General features: G+C 38.0%; 1 non-coding gene across 1 annotated transcript; it reads left to right on the forward strand.

Annotated features, from left to right (window-relative positions):
* The first annotated feature begins 15991 nt into the window (after positions 1 to 15991).
* Positions 15992 to 16064, forward strand: TRNAA-CGC (transfer RNA alanine (anticodon CGC)). Its single transcript has one exon. It is a non-coding gene; the product is annotated as a tRNA-Ala (tRNA).
* Positions 16065 to 23363: the final 7299 nt, after the last annotated feature.

Consider the following 23363-nt stretch of genomic DNA (forward strand, 5'->3'; position numbering starts at 1 on the left):
TCAATTCAGTACCTGTGACCCGATCCATCCGCTTCATTTATACCATGACATTTCGTTCGGCTTAGCTCGGTTCCGACATGGCTCCACGGCTCCATGGCTCAAAATTGGTGTATTTGGCTCGAATCTAGAACTTTGACACCGTTTCCTACGTTTTGGACCCTTTTAAAGCTAAATTTGACCTTATTAAAAAGATTTAAGGTCGTTTTTATTAGTTTTAAATTAAATTAAGTTAAGAATTCGACTTTTCCTTAGGCTATTGAGCGAATATTCAAATAGGTGAAGAGTCTTGACATAAGTGAGAACGAATTCGAAGGAAGAAAGCAAACTAAATTGGAAAGAGAACGTCGGTTAAGACCATCCAAGTAAGTGGTCCTACTATCGAGTCAGTTGAAAGACTTGTCTTATGTATGATGTGTGATGTCCTACATTGGTTGGGGAGGAGAACAAACCACCATTTATAAGGGTGTGGAAACCTTCCCCTAGGAGATGCGTTTTAAAGCCCTGAGGGAAGCCCGAAAGGGAAATCCCAAAGAGGACAATATCTGCTAGCGGTGGATCTGGGCCGTTACAAATAGTATCAGAGCCAGACACCAAACGATGTGCTAGCCTTCTCGTTGTTCCTCGAAGGGGGGGGGGGGGGTAGACACGAGGCGGTGTGCCAATAAGGACGCTGGGCCCCGAAGGGGGGTGGATTGTGATGTCCCACATTGGTTGGAGAGGAGAACAAATCACCATTTATAAGGGTGTGGAAATCTTCCCCTAGGAGACGCGTTTTAAAGCCTTGAGGGGAAGCCCGAAAGGGGAAGCCCAAAAGGGATAATATCTGCTAGTGGTGGATCTGGGTCGTTACGTGATGACACATGCCCATTGGCCCCTGTATGTTGATATGATGTATTATGATGATGTAGTATATTATACTGATGTGATTGACTATGATGTTATGATATGTTATATTATGATGCTATGATACGTTATGATGATATGACATAGTATGATGATATTTCATGTTACGATGATGTGCATGTATGAGATTTCATGTTGCATTATGATAACGAATAATTTTCTGATACAAAACCCCTTAGTAATGTTATGAATGATGAATGTACGAAAGCTTATACATGCATGTTACCTAGGGTAATATGTTATCTCATGTTACGATGATGCTTATGCATGCATGTTACCTAAGGCATTGCTATTTTTATATTTACCTATTTTATTTTAATATTTCTTTTGTGCTGTTTTAAGACATTTTCTTAAACATATAAGTCAACGTTGTTTTGTTTTATGAAGTTGTTTTAAATGAATGTTTTCTTAAACATATAAGTCAACATTGTTTTGTTTTATGAAGTTGTTTTAAATGAATGTTTTCTTAAACATATAAGTCAACATTGTTTTATTTGTAAATGTATTTTCTATTCACTATATTCTTTCCTACGGTACATATCTGAAGTCATTAATATAAAATCTTTAGCCAATATTCTTGCATTTTCTCTATCATGTTCTTTGTGTTCATCTAGGTCGAGTGTGTGCATTGTTTTGCGATCCTAACAACTGGTATCAGAGCTAGATGGAAGTCACCACGATCTGTGAAGATGGAAAGTTCAAAGATTGGAATTGAGAAGTTCGATGGATCCGATTTCGGTTTCTGGAAGATGCAGATTGAAGATTATCTGTACAAGAAAGATCTTCACGAACCCCGTTGGGGGTGAAGCCGGATACCATGACCACGGAACAGTGGAAGCTCAAGGATCGACAAGCCTTAGGGCTAATCCGGTTGACGCTATCTAGAAACGTGGCGTTCAACATTATAAAGGAGAAGACAACGTCAGATCTGTTGAAGGCGCTGTCAAATATGTATGAAAAATCGTCAGCTATGAACAAGATGTATTTGATGCAGAGATTGTTCAATCTACAGATGTCTGAAGGTGGATCTGTTGCTGATCATATAAATGAATTCAATATGATCGTAAGTCAACTGAGTTTGGTGGAAATTAATTTCGAGGATGAAATTAAAGCGTTGATTTTGATGTCATCTTTACCCGAGTCATGGGATACTGTTGTTGCCGCAATCAACAGTTCTCGAGGATCTGATAACCTGAAGTTTGATGAAATTCGAGATGTAGTTCTCAGCGAAAGTATTCACAAACAGGAAATTGGAGATTCATCAGGCAAAGCTCTTAGTGTTGATCGAAGGGAAATAAGTAAATCAAAGAGCTCAAAGAAACATGGGCGATCAAAATCAAAGAATCGGAAAAAATCTCCAAACAAACCCAACGTAACGTGTTGGAGTTGTGGAGGAAAATGACACTTTCGGACAGATTGTACAAAACTGAAGAAGAAGCAAAATCATAAATCTGAAGATGATGATGATTCTATATATACAACAGAAGATACTGAGGACGCTTTAATCCTTAGTGTGGATAGCCCAGCTAATCTGGATTTCGGATTCAGGTGCATCGTTCCATTTGTCTCCAAGTAAGGAATTGTTTCAAAATTTCAAATCAGGAAATTTCGGGAAGGTGTATCTTGCCGACAACAAAACCTTGGAGATTGAAGGGAAGGGAGATGTCTCCATACAAACTCCAGCCGGAAATTAGTGGACATTACAAGATGTTAGATACATTCCTGGTCTCAAGAAGAACCTAATCTCTATTGATCAGTTGGATAGCATAGACTATGCAGCAGAGTTTGGAAAGAGTTCATGGAAAATTGTGAAGGGCGCCATGGTTGTTGCACGTGGCACAAAATCTGGAACCTTATACACTACTGTATAGTGTATAAACATGACTACTGCTGATGGGAGTACTTCCAATTCAAGTCTATGACATAATAGACTTGGACAAATGAGCGTCAAAAGAATGAAGATTCTGATTGCGAAAGGAGCTTTAGAAGGCTTAAAATTTGTTGATATGGGTCTTTGTTAGAACTGTGTTATGGGCAAACAGAAACGAGTTAGTTTCACAAAGGCTGTCAAAGAACCGAAGAAAGTGCAGTTAGAAATGGTTCATACAGACGTCTGGGGACCATCTCCAGTTTCATCACTTGGTGGATCAAGGTTCTACGTCACCTTCATTGATGACTTCAGCAGGAAGGTATGAGTTTACTTTCTAAAACACAAGTAAGATGTGTTTGCCACCTTCAAGAAGTGAAAAGCTGAAGTTGAAAATCAGATCGGCTTGAAGATCAAATGCCTAAGGTCTGACAATGGAAGAGAGTACAACAAATCAGAGTTTAAAACATTTTGTGCAGTTGAGGGAATTACCCTGTAAGGCAAGACAAAATGGTATTGCAGAAAGAATGAACAGAACATTGAATGAGCAAGCAAGAAGCATGAGGATTGATTCTTGACTACCAAAGACATTCTGGGCTGATGCTGTGAACACAACAGCATATTTGATTAATAGAGGGTCGTCAGTACCCTTAAAGTTCAAATTGCCCGAAGAAGTATGGACACGGAAAAGAACTCAAGTACTCTCACTTGAGAACTTTTGGTTGTACTGCGTATGTTCATGTTGATTCAGAGAAGAGAGATAAGCTTGATGCTAAGGCTGTGAAGTACTACTTCATTGGCTATGGCTCTAACATGTTCGGGAACAGATTTTGGGATGACAAGAATAGGAAAATCTTAAGACACTGCGATGTGATCTTTGATGAAAATGTCCTGTACAAGGACAAAGAGAAGATAAACTCTAAGACTACGAAGCAAGTGGGAGTCGAGCTTGAGTGGAAGGAAAATTCACCTAGTGATGTTACAGCAGAAGCTCAAGAAACTCTTGATCCTGTTGCTGAAGAACTAGACGTGGAGCAAGTTACACCTGAGCAGGTATTGAGGAGATCATCCAAAACTATCAGAGCATCAGATAGATATTCACCCTCATTACATTATCTGTTGTTGACTGACGAAGGAGAACCAAAGTTCTTTGATGAGGCCCTACAAGTGGAAGATTCAACCAAGTGGGAGCAAGCCATGGATGATGAGATGAACTCACTTGAAAAGAATAATACGTGGGTGCTGACTGAGTTACCTACAGGAAAGAGAGCTTTGTTGAACAAATGGGTGTTCAGAATCAAGGCTGAACTAGATGGCAGAAGGATGTTTAAGGCTTGGTTAGTAGTTAAAGGATATTCACAAAGAAAAGACATTGATTATGCTGAGATCTTTTCTCCGGTTGTGAAATTAACTACTATCCGAATTCTGCTGAGTATTGTTGCATCGGAGAATTTGCACCTTGAGCAAATGGATGTAAAAACGGCGTTTTTACATGGAAATCTAGATGAGGAGATCTATATGCAACAACCAGAAGGATTTATAGCTCCATGCAAGGAGCATATAGTGTGTAAACTCAATAAGAGCTTGTATGGACTGAAACAAGCATCGAAACAATGGTACAAGAAGTTTGACTCCTTCATGTGCAAGAGTGGTTTCCACAGGAGTGAAAAGAATCAGTGTTGTTACCTCAAGAAATACACTGATTCTTATGTGTTTCTACTTCTGTATGTGGATGATATACTAATTGCTTGATCAAGTATGAGGGAGATAAACCACCGGAAGGCAAGCTTGTCTTCAATATTTGAGATGAAAGATTTGGGTGTAGTGAAGCAGATTCTTGGGATGAGGATTTCTCGAGATAGATCTGTTAGCACATTAAATCATCCCAAGAGCAGTACATTGAGAAGGTGTTGTCCAAATTCAAGATGAATGATGCTAAATCCAGGACTACCCCCTAGGCAAATCATATTAAATTGTCAAAGGGGCAATCTCCCAAGACAGTTGAGGAACGTGAGCAAATGGCATCGGTCCCGTAAGCTTCTGCAGTTGGGAGTTTGATGTATGATATGGTCTGCACTAGACCTGATATAACACATGCAGTGGGAGTTGTTAGCAAGTACATGGCAAATTCAGGGAAAGACCATTGGGAAGCTGTGAAGTGACTTCTGAGATATCTGAGAGGTACATCCAATACTTCACTTTGTTATGCCAATGGAAACGTAGTTCTGCAAGGTTTTGCGGATGTTGATCTGAGTGGAGATGTAGACTCTAGCCAGAGCACATCTGGATATATCTTAATATAGATAGAACAGCAGTGAGTTGGATGTCCAAGCTTTAGAAATGCGTTGCTTTTTCATCTACTGAGGCTGAGTACGTGGCAATAGCTGAAGCTGGAAAGGAGATAATATGGATGACAGACTATCTAGAAGAATTAGGCAGGAAGCAGTGCAAGAAGATTCTTTATACAGATAGTCAGAGTGTCATACAGTTGGTGAAAAATCCAGTCTATCATTCAAGCACAAAACACATTAGAAGGTGATACCATTTCACTCGCAGGTTGGTGGAAGAAGGTGATATGTGTTTGGAGAAGATTGAGGGTGCAAAGAATCCAGCAGACATGTTGACAAAATGTGTTGATGTTGGAAAATTGAGGTTATGCAAAGCCTTAATTGGTATGGTGCGGTGATCGTTTAAGAATGAAATTCTCGGTTGACTGGATCAGTCTCCAAGTGGGAGAATTGTTAGGTTATGGAGCCTGCTACTTATTTATAGCTTGGTCAACGGTTATATCCGGTAAAGCTATATCTAGTAAAGCTACATCCGGTAAAGCTCTATATGATAAATAGCTATATATAGTAGATGGTTAAATCTGGTAAAGCTATATATAGTAAACTGAACCATATATATATATATATATATATATCCATTCGGTAGAGCTTTGAAAATGTACTTTCTATTCTCTGTATTCTCTACTACTGTACGTATCTGAAGTCATCAATACAAAACCTTTAGCCAATATTCTCCTTGCATTTTCTCTATCCTATTCTTTGTGTTCATCTAGATTGAGTGTGTGCGTTGTTGTGCGATCCTAACAGTAGTGACTTTAGGTTAGTAGAAACTAGGGTTGTTACATATAGTGACACATATCATAAAATCACATATCAAGCATATCACACATGCAGAGTCATTGGACATGTGTCATCATACATAAAGCAATTCTTCCATCCAAATCGATAGTAGAGCTACTGCTACTACGACCCCTTCTTCCAACCAAACCGACCACTGCAACTACGGCCCCTTGTTGCGACCAAATCGATAGTAGAGCCACTTACATTGTTGGGCTCGGCCGCTCGTTGATGCTATGATGCTAGCACTACTCTCTTAAATTTAATTCTAAATAAGGTATCCCACAATCATAAAATAAAATTCTACGGTGGAAATTGATTCACCTAATCTTGCATAAAATAGTTTAAACTTGACTCCAAATAATTTAAACTAGTATGTGTTGGCTTTGCATGTGTGAGGCACCGGGTTCAATTCCCAGCATCTCTATTTTTATATTTTAGCTATCAAATTCTCATATATTAAATTATAATTACCCAATCTTTTTAATTGCAAAATATAATTGCCCTAATTTTTCATACAATGTATTTTATTTTTTAGAAATAGTGGGGTGCAGCTCATATGGCTTTGCTTTGCATATGAGAGGCACGGAGTTCATTTCCCTGCACCTCCATTTTTGTATTTTAGATATAGGACATGATCCTAAGAGCATGAAAATGATATTAATATAAATACCCATGAGCATGTGTTACTTAATGTAACAAAGAGATGAGATTAGAGCGTTGTGTCAGAAAAGATGATAAGATGGAATTAGAGGGACCTCATGCATGTTGTATGTTGCATAGGGCTACTTCCCCTAGAAATGATGAGTGCGGACGTGCAGAATATGATGATGAGGGTGTTCATGAGGCGCATGACACTAGGGGTTCCGCTGACCTCTAGACGTCGCTACAGATTAGCTTGACCAGAAAGGATCCAAGAGGTGTGCGAGCCCACATGGGGATTTACACTCGCACGTGGGTCGTGTGTAGGGAAGTACTACGTATCCATAGTTGTTCGAGACTGGAGGCCACCCCTAGATGAGAATAGAGATAGGTCCCAAGAGCATGATTTCATGTGTTTGCAATTGCATGGCCCCCTATAGTGGGGCCACTTACTGAGTATTCTTCGAAATACTCAGGCTGTGTGCCATATCATTTTTTAGGTAAAAGCAAGGCGCACTTGTATGGATAACGGCGACATCCAAGTAGAGACTGTGGCACGTACATAGGGTAGACTCATATTTAAATTTTTAGTCTTAGGTTAGAATAGGTTGTTTGACATTTCATTGTTTTAAATTGTTTTGTATTTGTCTTTGTTTTCTCTAAATTTCAGTATTAGTATTTAAACACGTAAAACCATGGTTTTGTTTTCTAGAGAAGATGATGTTTTAAATATTTTCGACATTTATATTATAGATGATATTTTTTTTAAGAGTTATATTTTTGTATTAGGGATGAGCATGGGACGTTAGTAGTGACTTTAAGTATGTAGAAATTTAGGGTCATTACAGGTTCAATCCCCCGCACCTCCATTTTTATATTTTAGATATCAAATGGTAATGTATAAAATTATACTTACCCTATTTTTTTTAAAGACAACAAAATTGCTCTAATTTTTCATACAATGTCTTTTATTTTGAAGAAAAAGAGGGTGTGTAGTTCATATGGTAGAGTGTTTGCTTTAAATGTGAGAAGCATGGGATTCAATTTCGTGCACCTCCATTTTTATATTTTAGATATCAAATTATCATTATTTTTTTAAAATGCAAAAAATAATTGCCCTAATTTTTCATACAATGTCTTTTATTTTAAGGAAATAGAGGGGGTGTAGCTCATATGGTAGAGTGCTCAATTTCCATGCGAGAGGCATGGGGTTCAATTCCCCACACCTCCATTATTTTTTATATATTAATTATCAAATTATCCTGGATAAAATTATAATTACCCTATTTTTTTTAAATGCAAAACATAATTGCCGTAATTTTTCATACAATGTATTTTATTTTAGAGAAATAGTGAGGGTGTAGCTCATATGGTAGAGCGCTCGATTCAATTCCCCGCACCTCCATTTTACTCAGACCTAAGTATAAAACACAATTTTGTAGAAGTTTAAACTTGAAATTAATGTCATGGGCTCACCAAGGTTTACTTGGATTTCAATAGACAAAATCGAATTTTCATTAAGGATAAATTTGTGACATTAGCCTAAGCTAATCAGGGAAGTGACATTACTATCGGCATGGTTATATTTGATGTGAACACGTTCCCTGTGGTTTTGCACGTGTCATATATATTGATATGTGTGAATTGTTTATGGATCGATATGCTTATGATATGATATGTATATGTTATAATATGTGAATTGTATGATAATACTTATAGTACAATGTGTTCAATGATATATTTGAGATATGATATGAGAAGGATGCACTAAATATAATGTAATGATAGGAGTAAGATACGTTCATGAAACGTTAAGGTTAGATTAGGTATCGAAGTGCTATGGATATGAGAGATTGATAAAAACGATATGGTCACGATCGATTGATAAAAGAATATGGTTAGGTTATGTGTAGAAAGGAATAGGATTGTGATAGATTGATAGAACGATAGCGTTAGGATACGTTCCTGTAATGATATGACTAAGATACATTCATGTAACATTATGACTGATAGATATAAGAATGTTAAGGCTATGTTAAGTTAGAGAACAATATGACCACGAAGTGTTTATGATATGATATGATTATGATACGACATGTGAATGAGATATATATATATATATATAGATACGATATGAAAATGAGATGAAATATGTTATGGTACAAGACATGTGATAATTGACATGTTTATGATATATATATATATATATATATATATAGATACGATATGAAAATGAGATGAAATATGTTATGGTACAAGACATGTGATAATTGACATGTTTATGATATATATATATATATATATTAGGAAAATGAGATGAAATATGTTATGGTACAAGACATGTGATAATTGACATGTTTATGATATGATATATTGTGATGCGATATCTTATGGTATGATATCTTTATGCTAAAAACTTTTATGTTTGGAAGCATGAAATGTTATGATATGATATACTAATGTAATTTGAATGATATGATGTGATTGACATGCAAAACGAAGAACTAGCATGAAATACAATCCCGACGTATGCATGAAAGATATGATAAATGATATGATAAACGATATGTGAAATGATATGAACAATGATATGGTATGTATGGAACACTAGCGGGGTTGTATTAAATGACAATGAAAATGGGAAAATGTTGGGACCTCATGCATTAGTGTGTGCTCATGCATTGGGGGATACCCTTTACCCTTCACGTTAGTATGGACGCGTACGTTACGAGGCAGGAAAATGATCATTATAGTTATCATAATGCTGCGATGACCAAGTAGGAAAACGGTTATTATGTTTATCATAATGCTGCGACGGTCAAGCAGGAAAATGATCATTATGTTTAATCTAATGCTGCCGTGACGATTACTAGTTCTAACGGGTGACCTGCCTAAGGAGCTCCCAACAAGGAAAGTGGCTGAGTGGTGTGCGGACTGACTGCTGAGTCCATACCTGCACGTATGGACTATGTGTAGAGTATATGGTACACATCCAAGTTACCCGTTAGGATAGTACCGTAGGAAAATAGATCGAAAAGATAGGTCCTGGCATTGTATTCACATGTTCTTGCATTTAACCCCAATAGTGGGTCACTTACTGAGTATTTCTTTAAATACTCAAGTCACGTGCTACTTCTATTTCAAGTTAAGGCAAGACATTTATGTATTGCTGACGACCGCATTGCAACTCGAGACCATGACACATGCGTAGGGTAGTCGTGTTTATTTTCTTAAACTTAGGCTAGAATAGGATATTTTTAATTTAAACGTTTATTTATTTTATTTAGTCTTTTGTTGTGTCGTTTTTAAACATGTTTTCAAAACACGTAAGTCCATGACTGTGTTTTAAGATGAGAGTGACGTTTTATGAAAGTTTAAATGAAGTATTTCTGTATTCAATATTCATGATATGTATACAGTGACGACATTAAATTAAGTATAAAATTTTGAGTTGTTGCACTTTTCAAGTCACCATACTTCGGAAAAGGGAAGAAGAGAGGATGAAGAAGTAGAGAAAGAAAAAAGACGAGAAACGCGACCAAACCAATTTTACAAGGTTTTCCGGCAAGATTCGAACCCGTGACCAAAATGACCGAACTCGATTCAGTAACAAGGTTTTCAAGTCACCATACTTCAGAAAACGGAAGAAGATAGGTATAAAATTAAGTATTTCCCATCCCCATTTTTATATTTTAGATATCAAATCTCATATATTAAATTGTAAAATATAATTGCCCTAATTTTTCATACATATGTCTTTTATTTTAGGTCTAGCTCATAGGATAGAGTACTCACTTTGCATATGTCTTTTATTTTAGACAAATAGTGGGTCTAGCTCATATGGTAGAGTACCATTATTTAAAATTTCCCGCACCTCCATTTTTATATTTTAGATATATGACATTATAATTACTTTTTTTTTAAATGAAAACATAATTGCCCTAATTTTTCATAGAATGTATTTTATTTTAAAGAAATAATGGGGTGTAGCTCTTATGGTAGAGTGCTTATTTTGCATGTGAGAGGCACGGGGTTCAATTCCCTACATCTCCATTTTTAGCTCATGTATTGGGGGATACCCCTTACCCTTCACGATAGTACGGACGCGTTACGAGGCAGGAAAACGACGATCATTATGTCTAATCTAATGCTGTCGTGACGGTCGCGTTACGAGACAGGAAAATGACGATCATTATGTCTAATCTAATGTTGTCGTGACGGTCGCGTTACGAGGCAGGAAAACGACGATCATTATGTCTAATCTAATGCTGTCGTGACGGTTACTAGTTCTAGGACACCTAAGAAGCTCCCAAAGTAAGCTCGTCCGACAAGGAAAGTGGCCGAGTAGTATGTGAACTGACTAGTCTTGTCATTGCATTCACATGTTCTTGAATTTAACCCTAATAGTGGGGTCACTTACTGGGTATTTCTTTAAATACTCAAGCCACGTTCTACTTCTATTTCAGGTTAAGGCAAGACATTCATGTATGGCTGACGATGACATTGCAACTCGAGACCATGACACACAAATAGTTAGTCGTGTTTATTTTCTTAGACTTAGGCTAGAATAGGAAGTTTTTAATTTAAACGTTTATTTATTTTATTTAGTTTTTTGTTGTGTTATTTTTAAAGGTGTTTTCCAAACACTTTAAGTGAATGGCTCTGTTTTAAGATGAGGGTGACATTTTATGAAAGTTTAAATGAAGTATTTGCACATTCAATGTTCATGATATGTATACAGTGACGACGACATTAAATTAAGTATAAAATTTTGAGTTATTACACTTGTCAAGTCACCCTAAAGGGAAGAAGAGAGGTGGATGGAGAAGTAGAGGAAGAAAAAAGACGAGAAACGACACCAAACCATTTTGACGAGGTTTTCTGGCAAGATTCGAACCCGTGACCAAAACGACCAAACTCGATTCACGCCACGAAAGGGATCCTCGATGAACATCGATCTAAGGTAAGTTTCGCGTCCCTCCTATGTGCACCTTTGACGAGATCTAAAATTTAGAACTCATGGTTGTAGTATTTTTCAAGTCACAAGACTTGAGGAAGGGGAATAAGACAGATGGATGGAGAAATAGAGGAAGAAAAAAGACGAGAAACGCAACCAAACCAATTTGGCGAGGTTTTTCTGTGAGATCTAAACCCGTGGCCAAAACGACCAAACTCGATTCATGCCATGAAAGGGATCCTTGATGACTGTACATCATCTAAGGTACGTTTTGTGTCCCTCTTGTGTGCATCGTTGTTGGTAACGAGGTCGAGAATTTGGTTTGTTGAGATACTTATAGATCTGTGGTTGTAGCACTTTCGAAGTTACAAGACTCCAGGAAAGGGAAGAAGAGAGGTGGATAGAGAAGTAGAGAGAGAAAAAGGACGAGAAAACGACATTGGAGACGTTGAATAGAGGAGAGAGAAAAGTTGTCATTGAAACACCACGCAAAAGTCGGGTAAAGAAGAAAGGATCCATCGAATCTGGATCCGGGTCAGATTCAATATGTAACAACTGCCCATCCATTCGCTCCAACCAATGCGAACCGAGGCCCAACCTATAACAGGCCTAGCCCGAACAACTAACCTACACATCCATTACCCGCCTCACCTGCAGCCCATGAATCGAGGCCCAATCGCCTCATCAACCCGAAACTGCCTACACACGCATCGACCTCCTGTTGTGCAACATGGTGCACCAGCAGCAAGCGACTCCTTCGGCTCAATGGCTAGAATCGACTTGACTCTGATTCCTTTGGCTCCAAATCAGTTGATCGGCTCAATTTTCCCCGTTCTGACCATCTCGAACCTGTTTTTTTACCTTAATTAATGTAATTGAGGTTGTTTTAATATCGTATTTCACATATGTCAGTTGGAATTATTATTAAATTGTGAAATACTAACGAAAGGTGACAAATGATCTAATAAGAAACAAACCCCGCCGACATTTGGAGCAACTTTTGAGGAATGGAAGCTAACGTATAGTTAAGCTAGGTAGAACTCTGGCTAAGGCCAACCAAGTAAGTGGCCTTACTATAGAATAGACTAGTAACTTGCTTGATATCTAACGACTCGTGTCTAGTGGCACCTACACGTGTATCGTCCCTAATTTTCTTAACCTAATTAGGGACCTCAACCCATGCATACTTAAATCATAAATGCAGAAATTCATAATAAATATTTTGAAATTAAAGCCGACTTACATAATCGATTTATAACCTGAAAATTCAATTTAGCATAGTTTTAAATGAAAATCAAGCTTTTAAAAAAAAAAATAATAATAATAATAATAAAAAAAAACTAACGAAAACTACCCTACTATACCCCATATCAACTTCCATTGGTCTTCTCAACATTCACCGTCATTCGTGCATGAAGCTTTACCTTTACCTAAAAATTAAGGTAGCACGTGGCTTGAGTATTGTATGAGATACTCAATAAGTCATCCCACTGTTGGGGTTAGATATGCAAACACATGCAAAACATGAGTGGGATCTATCTTTCATAAGTTTTACATAACCTTAGGCTCTTTCCAGATCCGGAAAGGATTGAACTTTTGTACTTCTCCACACACGGCCAACATACGCACACATGGGCCCACCAGGTGGGCTTGTATACATACCCCCTGGGTCTGACTTGGTCGGGCACAACGTATTACACGTCACCAGACGCCACATAAAATAGACCAACATGATATCATGACAAACATAAATATCGAACGTAGACATCCGTACTAACATATTATAATGGGAAAGTATCACAATGCATATGACACACATACATACATGAGGTCCCATGATTTACTTTTCATAACATAACTTTTAATTCTTTTCTTTTCTTTACCTTCCATAACATAATTCCTTCATGGAACGTGTATTCAAGGTAAAATTTATCTATCCATCACATGTAAGACATAAATTTCATTCTCAGCGTTTAAGTTCATTTTTTGAAAGTAGTGTAATAGATTACATGCATATGTGGCATTCGTTTCATATCAATGCAAGGATACATAAACATCACATAATCATAAACATACATATCACATATAATATGGTGCATGCAAAAGCCATGAGGCATGCACCATCATACATCATATAAGCTAACGCCAACAGTAAGGTCACTTGGTTGGCCTTGGCCGAAGTCACTCACAATAAGGTAGTCGCCTCGATGGTACAATTCCAACTCCTAACTATTTCCTATAAAAATCCATAATCTACTTAGGTCCTATTCATAACTTAACTAAGCTAAAAAATCATGTTTAATTACCAATATAAGTTCCTAAACTAATCATATTTGGTAAATAAAAGTCATACTGACCTCAAATTGCTTAAATAAGGTTAGAAATGGGTTCAAAAGGATAAAAAACGAGCCGATTAAGCCAAGACGCCAAGCCACCAAGTCGAGCCGTCAGAAAAACGGAGTCAAGCCAACGTTGTGCACACGTTTGAGCCGAGGCGAGTTTGCTCGCACATGCGAGCCGAATACACGCGAGTCTTCTAGGCATAGGTCGCGGGTCGTAGGCTTGCCGATGGGTCGAAATCTACTGGGTCGATGCCTTCACTTGGGCCGAAATCGTGTTGGGCTTGGACTGTGGCCAGCGGATGACGTCTGGGCTTTTATAATTTGATTAATTGTGGGTTGGATCATGGGTTGTGAGCAACTGGTTGGGCCGAGACAATTATGTTGAGGTGATAGGTTAGACTCTGCGTGATCGTGGGTATTTGAATGTTGACAAATTTACAAGACTCGTACCGAAAAACCATCTTCTTTACCCGATAATAGATCACAAAACCCTAAATCGTATTCTGTTGGATTCCAACGAGACTTTGACGCCAGTGGCACCAGCACGTGTCCTTTATGCTTACCCGATGATATCTAACGACACTTGTCCAGTGGCACCAGCAGGTGTCCTTTATGCTTTATAATTATGACGTATGACATATATATTAAGATGTATGATGACGTCTGATGATGTGTGATGATGAGCATGATGTATCTCCGATAGTATTATGACGACGATCTGTGATGATGATGCATGATGTTGTTTACCTTAATATGACGTTTTTTTTCCATATTAAATTGAGATGCATGTTATGAATGCCATATTGCATTATGTCGATAATTAGACCTAGGACACAGCCCTACAAAATATTAATAGGACGTTAAGAAGAGAAGTTAATGCGCATATATTACTAATAGTAATCCACAGATGAGACTGGGGTTGTTCCATAAAGACGTTTTAAAAGATGAGAAGTTAGAAGTATCTCATGCATTTCTATATGTACATAAGCATCAGGATACTTTCCCTTTGATAATGATGATTTCGGATGCACGGATTACGATGATGACGGTGATTATGTCAAGCATGACACTTAGGAGCCTGCTGTCCTCCAGACATCACTACGGACAGCCAGCTCGACGATGATGGGTCCAGGGGGGTGCTAACCGCCTCAAGATTCACACTCACACGTGTGGGTCATGTGTAGGGAAGTACTACACATTCAAGTTAGTCTAGACTTGAGGGCACCCCTAGGATGATTTAATGATAGGCCCCTAGAGCACTGTTGCATGTGTTTATAATTTTCACGACCCCTATGGTGGGGTCACTTAATGAGTAATCTTCGAAATACTCAGACCATGTGCTACATCATTTTTCAGGTAAAGGAAAGGCGCCCATGTACAGTTGACGGTGGCATCGCAAAGTAGAGACCATGACACGTACATAGGATAGAAGTATATTTAATTTCCTAGATTTAGGTTAGAATAGGTTGTTATGCCTTTCATGTTTTTAAATTTATTTCATTATCATTTTCAATTTCATTTTTAAATTGTATTTTGAACACGTAAGACCATGTATTTTCATTGATGAAGTATATTTATGTTTGAAAATTATTGCTATATTCCGCATATGAGCTTAGATTAAGATGATGGTAGAGACTTTAGGTATCTAGGGTCGTTACATCCATTTTTATATATTACATATCAAATTATCATGTATAAAATTATAATTACCCTATTTTTTTAAATGCAAAACATAATTGCCCTAATTTTTCATACAATATCTTTTATTTTAAAGAAATAAAGGGAATTTACCTCATATGGTAGAGTTCTCACTTTGCATGCGAGAGGCATGAGATTCAATTCCCTACCCCTCCATTTTTATATTTTAGATATCATATATAAAATTATAGTTACCCAATTTTTTAATTTCAAAACATAGTTACCCTAATTTTTCATACAATGTCTTTTTTCCAAAGAAATTGAGGGGGTGTAGCTCATATGGTAGAGCGCTCGCTTCGCATGCGATAGGCACGGGGTTCAATTCCCTGCACTTCCATTTTTATAAATTTTAGATATTAAATTATCATGTATAAAATTATAATTACTCCTTTTTTTTAAATGCAAAACATAATTGCCCTATTTTTTCATACAATGTCTTTTATTTTAAAGAAATAGAGGGGGTGTAGCTCATATGGTAGAGCGCTCGCTTCGCATGCGAGAGGCACGGGGTTCAATTCCCTGCACCTCCATTTTTTTTATATTTTAGTTATCATATATAAAATTAGAATTACCCAATTTTTTTAATTGCAAAACATAATTGCTCTAATTTTTCTGACAACGTCTTCTATTTCAAAGAAATAGAGGGGTATAGCTCATATGGTAGAGTGCTTAGTTTGCATGCAAGAGGCATGGGGTTCAATTCCTTGCACCTCTATTTTATTTTTTGTGAGACATTGAATTAAGTATACTCGATGAACCAATCTGGCGAGATTTTTCGGCAAGATTCAAACCCATGACCAAAACGACTAAACTCGATTCACGCCACGAAAGGGATACTCGATGAACATCAATCTAAGGTAAGTTTTACGTTCCTCCTTGTGCATCTTTGGTGAAGTTTTTCGGCGAGATCCGAAATCAAGAACCCATGGTTGTAGCATTTTTCAAGTCACAAGACTTCAAGAAGGGGAAGAAGATAGATGGATGTAGAAATAAAGGAAGAAAAAAGACGAGAAACTCGACCAAACCAATTTGGCGAGGTTTTTCTGCGAGATCTGAACCCGTGACCAAAACGACCAAACTTGACTTCGAAACTCTCAATTCATAACACAAAGGGATCCTCCATGACTGTACATCATCTAAGGTACGTTTTGCATCCCTCTTGTCTGCATCGTTGTTGGTAACGAGGTCGAAAATTTGGTTTGTTGAGATACTTATAGATCTGTGGTTGTAGGACTTTTGAAGTCACAAGACTTCGGGAAACGGAAGAAGAGATGTGGATAGAGACGTAGAGGAAGAAAAAGGATGAGAAACGGCTTTGGCGAGATCTAAAATCGAGAACCCATGACCAAAGCGACCAAACAAATTTAGGAAGGTTTTTTGGCGAGATCTGAAATCGAGAACCCGTGACCAAAACGACCAAACTTGACATCGAAACGCTTGAATCACGCCACGAAATGGATCCTCAACGACTATACATCAATCTAAGGTGAGTTTTGCATCCCTCCTACTTGCGTCGTCGTCAGTAACAAGGTCGAGAATTTGTGATATGGAAATCAACCCAAGGGAAAGTATGGAACGGATTACCTTGATGATCAAGATCAAGAGTAAAGAAAACTCGTTTCTAAACTCGTGATTCGAATCACTCCACAAGAGGTTTGATCAATACCACTTGAATGACTCTACATGCAAGTTCTAAACACAAGAATTTGCAAAGAAAGTTTAGCTCTGAACAAAGCTAAAATAGAAATTCTATTCTTAATTCCAAAATCTGATGTCTAATCAAAGAAGAGAAGCTTTGAATAGCCTTTACAAACCTTAACCTATGTGATACATAACTCCAAAATTAAATGGGCTAGTAAATGAGAAATACCCATAACCTCCATATTAAAATGGCTAGTTAATGATGGAATATAGTAACCTATGTGGGTTACAATATAACCTTAACTCCTATATTTAAAACTAGCTTGAATATGACAACAAATAGTTAAACTATAATTAAATAATGTAAATAATAAAATGTGCTTATTAGTCATCCTTGGACTATTTGATAAATTCAGCGGAGTTCATTAAATGCAACTTAAAGTGCATTTAATTCATCTCTATCTTGAAGTTCAACTTTGCATAACTTATAAGGGAGGTCTCCAACATCTTCTAGAATTTCCTTTGATGAGCGCACCATAGCTTGAATATAACTGTATAAGGTTTGTTGTAGCTTCTTGGCTCTCGTCCTTGTAATTGGACCTTGAGGTATGGAAATTCCTTGGTCGTGGTTCATATCAATTTGGTTTGTTGAGATGCTTATAGATTTTTGGTTGTAGCACTTTTCAAGTTATAAGACTTCGGGAAAGGGAAGAAGAGAGGTGGATAGAGAAGTAGAGAAAGAAAAAGGACGAAAAATGGCATCGAAAACGTCAAATAGAGGAGAGAGAAAAGTCGCCATTGAAAAACCACGCAGAAGTCGGGTAAAGAAGAAAGGATCCATCGAATTCGAATTTGGGTCAGATTCAACCTGTAACAACTGCCCATCCATTCACTGCAACCAACGTGAAACGAGCCCCAACCTGTAACTAGTCTACCCCTAACAGCTAACCTGCACATCTGTTACCCGCATCGCCTACAGCCCATGAATCGAGGCCCAATCACCTCATCAGCCCAGCCTACAACAGATGAGACCCGTGTACCCGAAAGTGACCCGTGCACACCCTCCACGATCAAAAACTACCTACACACGCATCGACCTCCTGTTGTGCAACATGGTGCACCTACATCGAGCAGCTCCTTCGCTCAACGGCTGGAATCGGCTCGACTTCGATTCCTTCGGCTCCAAATCGGCTAATCGGCTCGGGTACTCCAATTTTAGCTCAATTTTCACCGTTCTGACCGTCTCGAACCTATTTTCGACCCTAATTAAGGTAATTGAGGTCGTTTTAATGCCGTATTTTACATATGTCAGTTGGAATTATTATTAAATTGTGAAATACTAATGAAAGGTGATGAATGGTCTAATAGGAAACAAACCCCAGCGACATTTGAAGCAGCTTTTTGTTGGGTTTGATGTCCTAAAACTCATAGTTTGTAAACAAAATCATATTCTGTTTTCAATAAAGTTATTATTGATGTTTATTCAGTAAAGATTGTTATTGAATAAAGTGAATTTTACGATCATTAATCTAAATCCAATAAACTAAGAACACTCTTGGTATAGTATGATTACTTGAACTATATGTATTGACATAAGAGTGGATCAAGTTCAAGTATGTAGTCAAAATGATCAATAGTACAGGGATAATGCTGAGTACCTTATTCTGGGGACACTATGGATGCGGCCCACTTTTGTATATGATATAAACAATGTGATCACTAAATTGTACATGTGGAGACATGTAAGTGGGGGCGTCCTTTGCAATGAGTATTGCATAAGATCGGATCATAAAGAAAACCTCTCTCACTTTATAATGTCGTTTACTGTTGAGACTGATTTTTTCATTCGATGACCTAGGTAACTCGATCTTAATCCTGAGCTAACTATGAACTCCTGTTTATTCGGAATTATCCTTAGATTTGCATGGGTGAGAGTGGCCTGAGTTCGCCGACTTAATAAGCCTCCCATTTCAGGGGTAAGACTGGGTGAATGGTTGGGGACATAGGGTGTAAGACGGAATTCACTCCTACCTGCTTTTAGGGATAGTAGAGAGGTTGTTCCCTTAAGTACTAACTCCAAGTCTTGAACAAGGGGCCCCACCCTCTCATTGGCCCGAGAGGGATTCAGTTTGGTGGTTGGACCACAAACCAGTTGTTCATTAGAGGATCAATGGGACTTAAGTAACAAGAAGTAACTTTAGGGGTAAAACGGTAAATTGACCCAGCTCTAGTTACGAACAACCTGTGAATGATCAACGTACTAATCATGGTTATATCAAATGGACAGAAATATATCTATAGTGAGGGGAGTGCAACTACTAGGCTATAGTGGAGTGTCTTAGTAGTTAACGAATGTTGGTTAACAAGGTTAATGAGTTTAGCCGGTTAATCTCGGATCATTGAAGCCCATGATCTGTAGGTCTATTAAGTCCCCCTGCTAGCTCATATCGGACTAAACCTTAGAACAGCGTGACGAGTGACTTCGAAGTGTTCGAATTCAAATTAGGGAATATATGCTAAATATATATAATATATTTAACCACATTTTATTTTAATTATGAATTAAACAAAAGGAGAGTATTGGAGATATTTAAATAAGATTTAAATATTTTAATTATGAATAGGGATTCATAATTCATATGTGCCGAGATTGATTAGGATTGACATTTGATTTAATGTTATATATTAATTAAATTGTTTAATTAATCATTTAATATTATTTTGATTCAAAATTAATTATTTAAATTAATTGTTGAATTAAAATAAAAAAAGTCAAAAGACTAACTTCACTTAATGGAAAAATCGATATTTGAGTTAGTGGTTGAGTTAGTGGAATATTGAGTGTCAATATATGGTTTAACCAAACTTGCATGTTTGCCACATAATCCCACAAATTTGAGTGAAATTTTGAGTGTCAAAGTTTGGTTAACTCAAACTTACCTGCTTGACACATAATCCCACACATTTGAGTAGAATTTTGAGTGTCAAAATTTGGTTAACTCAAATTTTCATACTTGCCACATAATACCACAAATTCCACAAAGTTGAATGGAATTTTGAGTCTCAAAATTTGGTAATTGCAAATATGACTCTATAAATAGAGTGATCGTACATGGAAATTCTGCTTTGAGAAAATCTCTCAAAACTCTCTCTTTACATATACTAAATTTCTATCAAGTTTAGTCACTCACCCGATTCCACAATCCCGTTCTAAGGCCGCATCTCAATCATGTAAAATTGATGGACTAAGAAAAAAGAATACGAAAATAGAGAGTATCTCGGTTTGTTGTAATTTGTCAATGGAAGTTCCCTTCTCTTAAGCTCTCACGTCCACCTTTTTGCCCTAATCAATCCTTATTGGCCTACTTTTCCTTTTGTTGACGGTTGGATTAAGGTTTTCTTCTTCTTTGGTTTTGTAAGGCCTACATTTTGGGCCCATGGGCCAATAACAAAATAACAGTTATAAAAAAAATATAAAAAATAAGCTCCAGGGTTCAGCAGAGGAGCCAAACCCTTAGCTAGCCGCCGCCCTTCCTTCCCTCTTTTTCACTTTTCTTCCTTAAGCCGCTGCCACCCAATGCTCACGGTCCGCAGCCGACTGTTTCTCACACCACTCCGTGCTCTTTCCCACATCAGAAAAACCCCCGCCCATCACCTACATCACCGCCGCGAGGGAACACCATTGTCGTTGCAAGATCCGACATCAAGAGAATTAAACGCAGCAAAGATTCAACGCCTACGTAGGAAAAAGGCTCAGTTCGAGGGGATTCAGACCGTCGTTGAAAAATGGGTCGAACAGAATTGTCCTATGGCTAGGTGCTGTGTAATATGATCGCCGTGTGTGTAATTTGATCGCTGTGTGTAATCTAATTGTTGTGTGTGTAATCTGATTGTTGTGTGTGTAATCTGATCGTTGTGTATAATCTGATTAGTGTGTAATTTCATTGTTGTGTAATCTGATTGTTGTGTAATATGATTATGGTGTAATATGGTTAGGTTGTGTAGTTTGGATAGGTGTCTATTGTCGGCATATTGTGATTTGTAGGTAGCCACTATTAAGGAGTTGTGGTAATAGTTACACGCTGTGTATTTCGGGTAACTAGCCACCAATAGTCACCTTTAGGGTGATTCTAGAAAACGACTATCCAGGTAAGGGTTATACGCTGTGTGTTTTGGGTAACCAGCCGTTGATAGTCAATTGGAGGAAATAAAGAGGTGAGGCCCTTGTGGTAATGGTTACACGCTGTGTGCTTCGGGTAACCAACTAGGAATAGCCACTTTAAGGAGTAAACGTGGCGTTGAGGTTGTGGTGGCAATAATCACCTACTGTGTGTTTTGGTTGATCGTTGACGATTTATATGTTGACACCAATAAGGGAGTTCCTTACTGTGTATTTTTATACTCATCCCGTTTATAAATGATTTTTCAGGCGAAGCTGTGGCACGGAGGTGACGAGTAGGATGCCAAAGTCAGTCACGGGGCGATTCAAGGATTTTTATGTTTTTTTTTTTTTTTGTAGTCTCATTTTATGGGATAGATGTTTCCGCACTTTTGTTATTAATTTAAACTATGTTGTGGACGCCTAATTTTGGGAACCAGGCGGTCACACCAGATTTTCTTTTTATTTTAAATTTCCTACTTTATTTTGAATAACTTTAGGCGACATTGTTTTTTTAAATTTTAAAGGGGTACCCCGCACTTGATTTCTAATAAATGATCGTTTTGCATGGTTTTCATTCTTTTCCAAATAAATTACATTATTTTTCATAACGGCCTTGACAGCTACTGATATGCTGAGTCGGGTCGTTACAGTTGGTATCAGAGCCCAGTTATGGGATTTTGTAGACTGCTTACATCGTAAGCCAAAGAGTCGCCCATGACTGAACGGCAAACCCTCGTCACTTCCAGGTACACTTGGCCATAAAATTGAGGAATATGTATTGTCGAATATTGAAATTACCTTGGTTATCATGGATGATTTTATGTATGCTTGTAACGCAAAATTAGTGGATAATGCATGCTGCTTAATGTACGAATATGTATTGTCGAGCATTGATATTGTGATTGACTATCATGTGTAGTTTTATGTACTCGTCAGTCATATAGTGTATAATACACGTGGTATAATACTCGGCTGAAAAAAAAAAGAAAAGAAACTTTACGAGGTAATTAATTGTGGATTAGAAACGAAACAAGCGAAAGGATGTCTGGCCAAGTAACAAATTGAGGAGGTAAACGTGCTTGAAGCGGGCCGGCATAGTACTCTACGCAAAATGTGCCCCTTTAGAGTACTACACACTTTAAGTATGGGTACAGGAGAACCTATCTTTAGAGGCCCCACCTCAAGAACAGTCAGTAAATGCGAACCCAAATCCGGGGATAGGAGTTCCCTCATCTGGTCTATCGAGAGCAAACTTTGATACTCCGGAAGTACCTAATATGACTGTGATGATGGGACTGATGCAATCCATGGCACAGACAAATGGGCAATTGACACAACTAATCCCGACCTTTAAGCAAAGTGCCAGGCAGATGACCCATCACAACCGAGGGGACGCAGACGCATCAGAAGAAAGCAAGTATTTTCGAGCTTTCAAACGTCGGGACCCCGAAGTATTCGAAGAAAAATCCAAGGACCCTGTCGTAGCTGAATTATGGTTGTCGGCTATTGATGAAATTTTCTACGTATGAAGTGTTCGAGGAACATAGACTGAGTTGAGTGACCTACCTGTTACGCGAAGATGCTAAACTGTGGTGGCAATCAGCCTCCCAGGCGATTGCTGCAGATGAGGATGACATCACCTAGACGTAGTTTAGAACAACGTTTCTCCAAAAATACTTCAAACCAGTTGTGCGATATAAGAAGCAACGTGAATTCCTAAGCATAGAGCAGGGAAACAGGTCAGTAGAGAAGTATGAACGAGAGTTCACCTATCTGTCCCGTTTCGCACCAATAATGATCTCAACAGAAGAGCTGAAAGTAGAATATTTTATTATGGGTTTGCGGCCCGATGTCCGAGGGGCGGTGTTAGCTCACCTTCCACCTGACTATGCAACAGCACTCCGACTTGCCGAGATGCTCGACGATAGGGAATATCCAACAGTAGACACCCAAACCCACTTAAACACGTCGGTTGACTAGAAGAGAAAGAGAGAGCAGACGTCACCAACCTCCTCAAAGGTACCTT

The sequence above is a fragment of the Cucurbita pepo genome, chromosome 15, assembly GCF_057944985.1.
Source record: "Cucurbita pepo subsp. pepo isolate OVF chromosome 15, ASM5794498v1, whole genome shotgun sequence".
Lineage (NCBI taxonomy): Eukaryota > Viridiplantae > Streptophyta > Magnoliopsida > Cucurbitales > Cucurbitaceae > Cucurbita > Cucurbita pepo.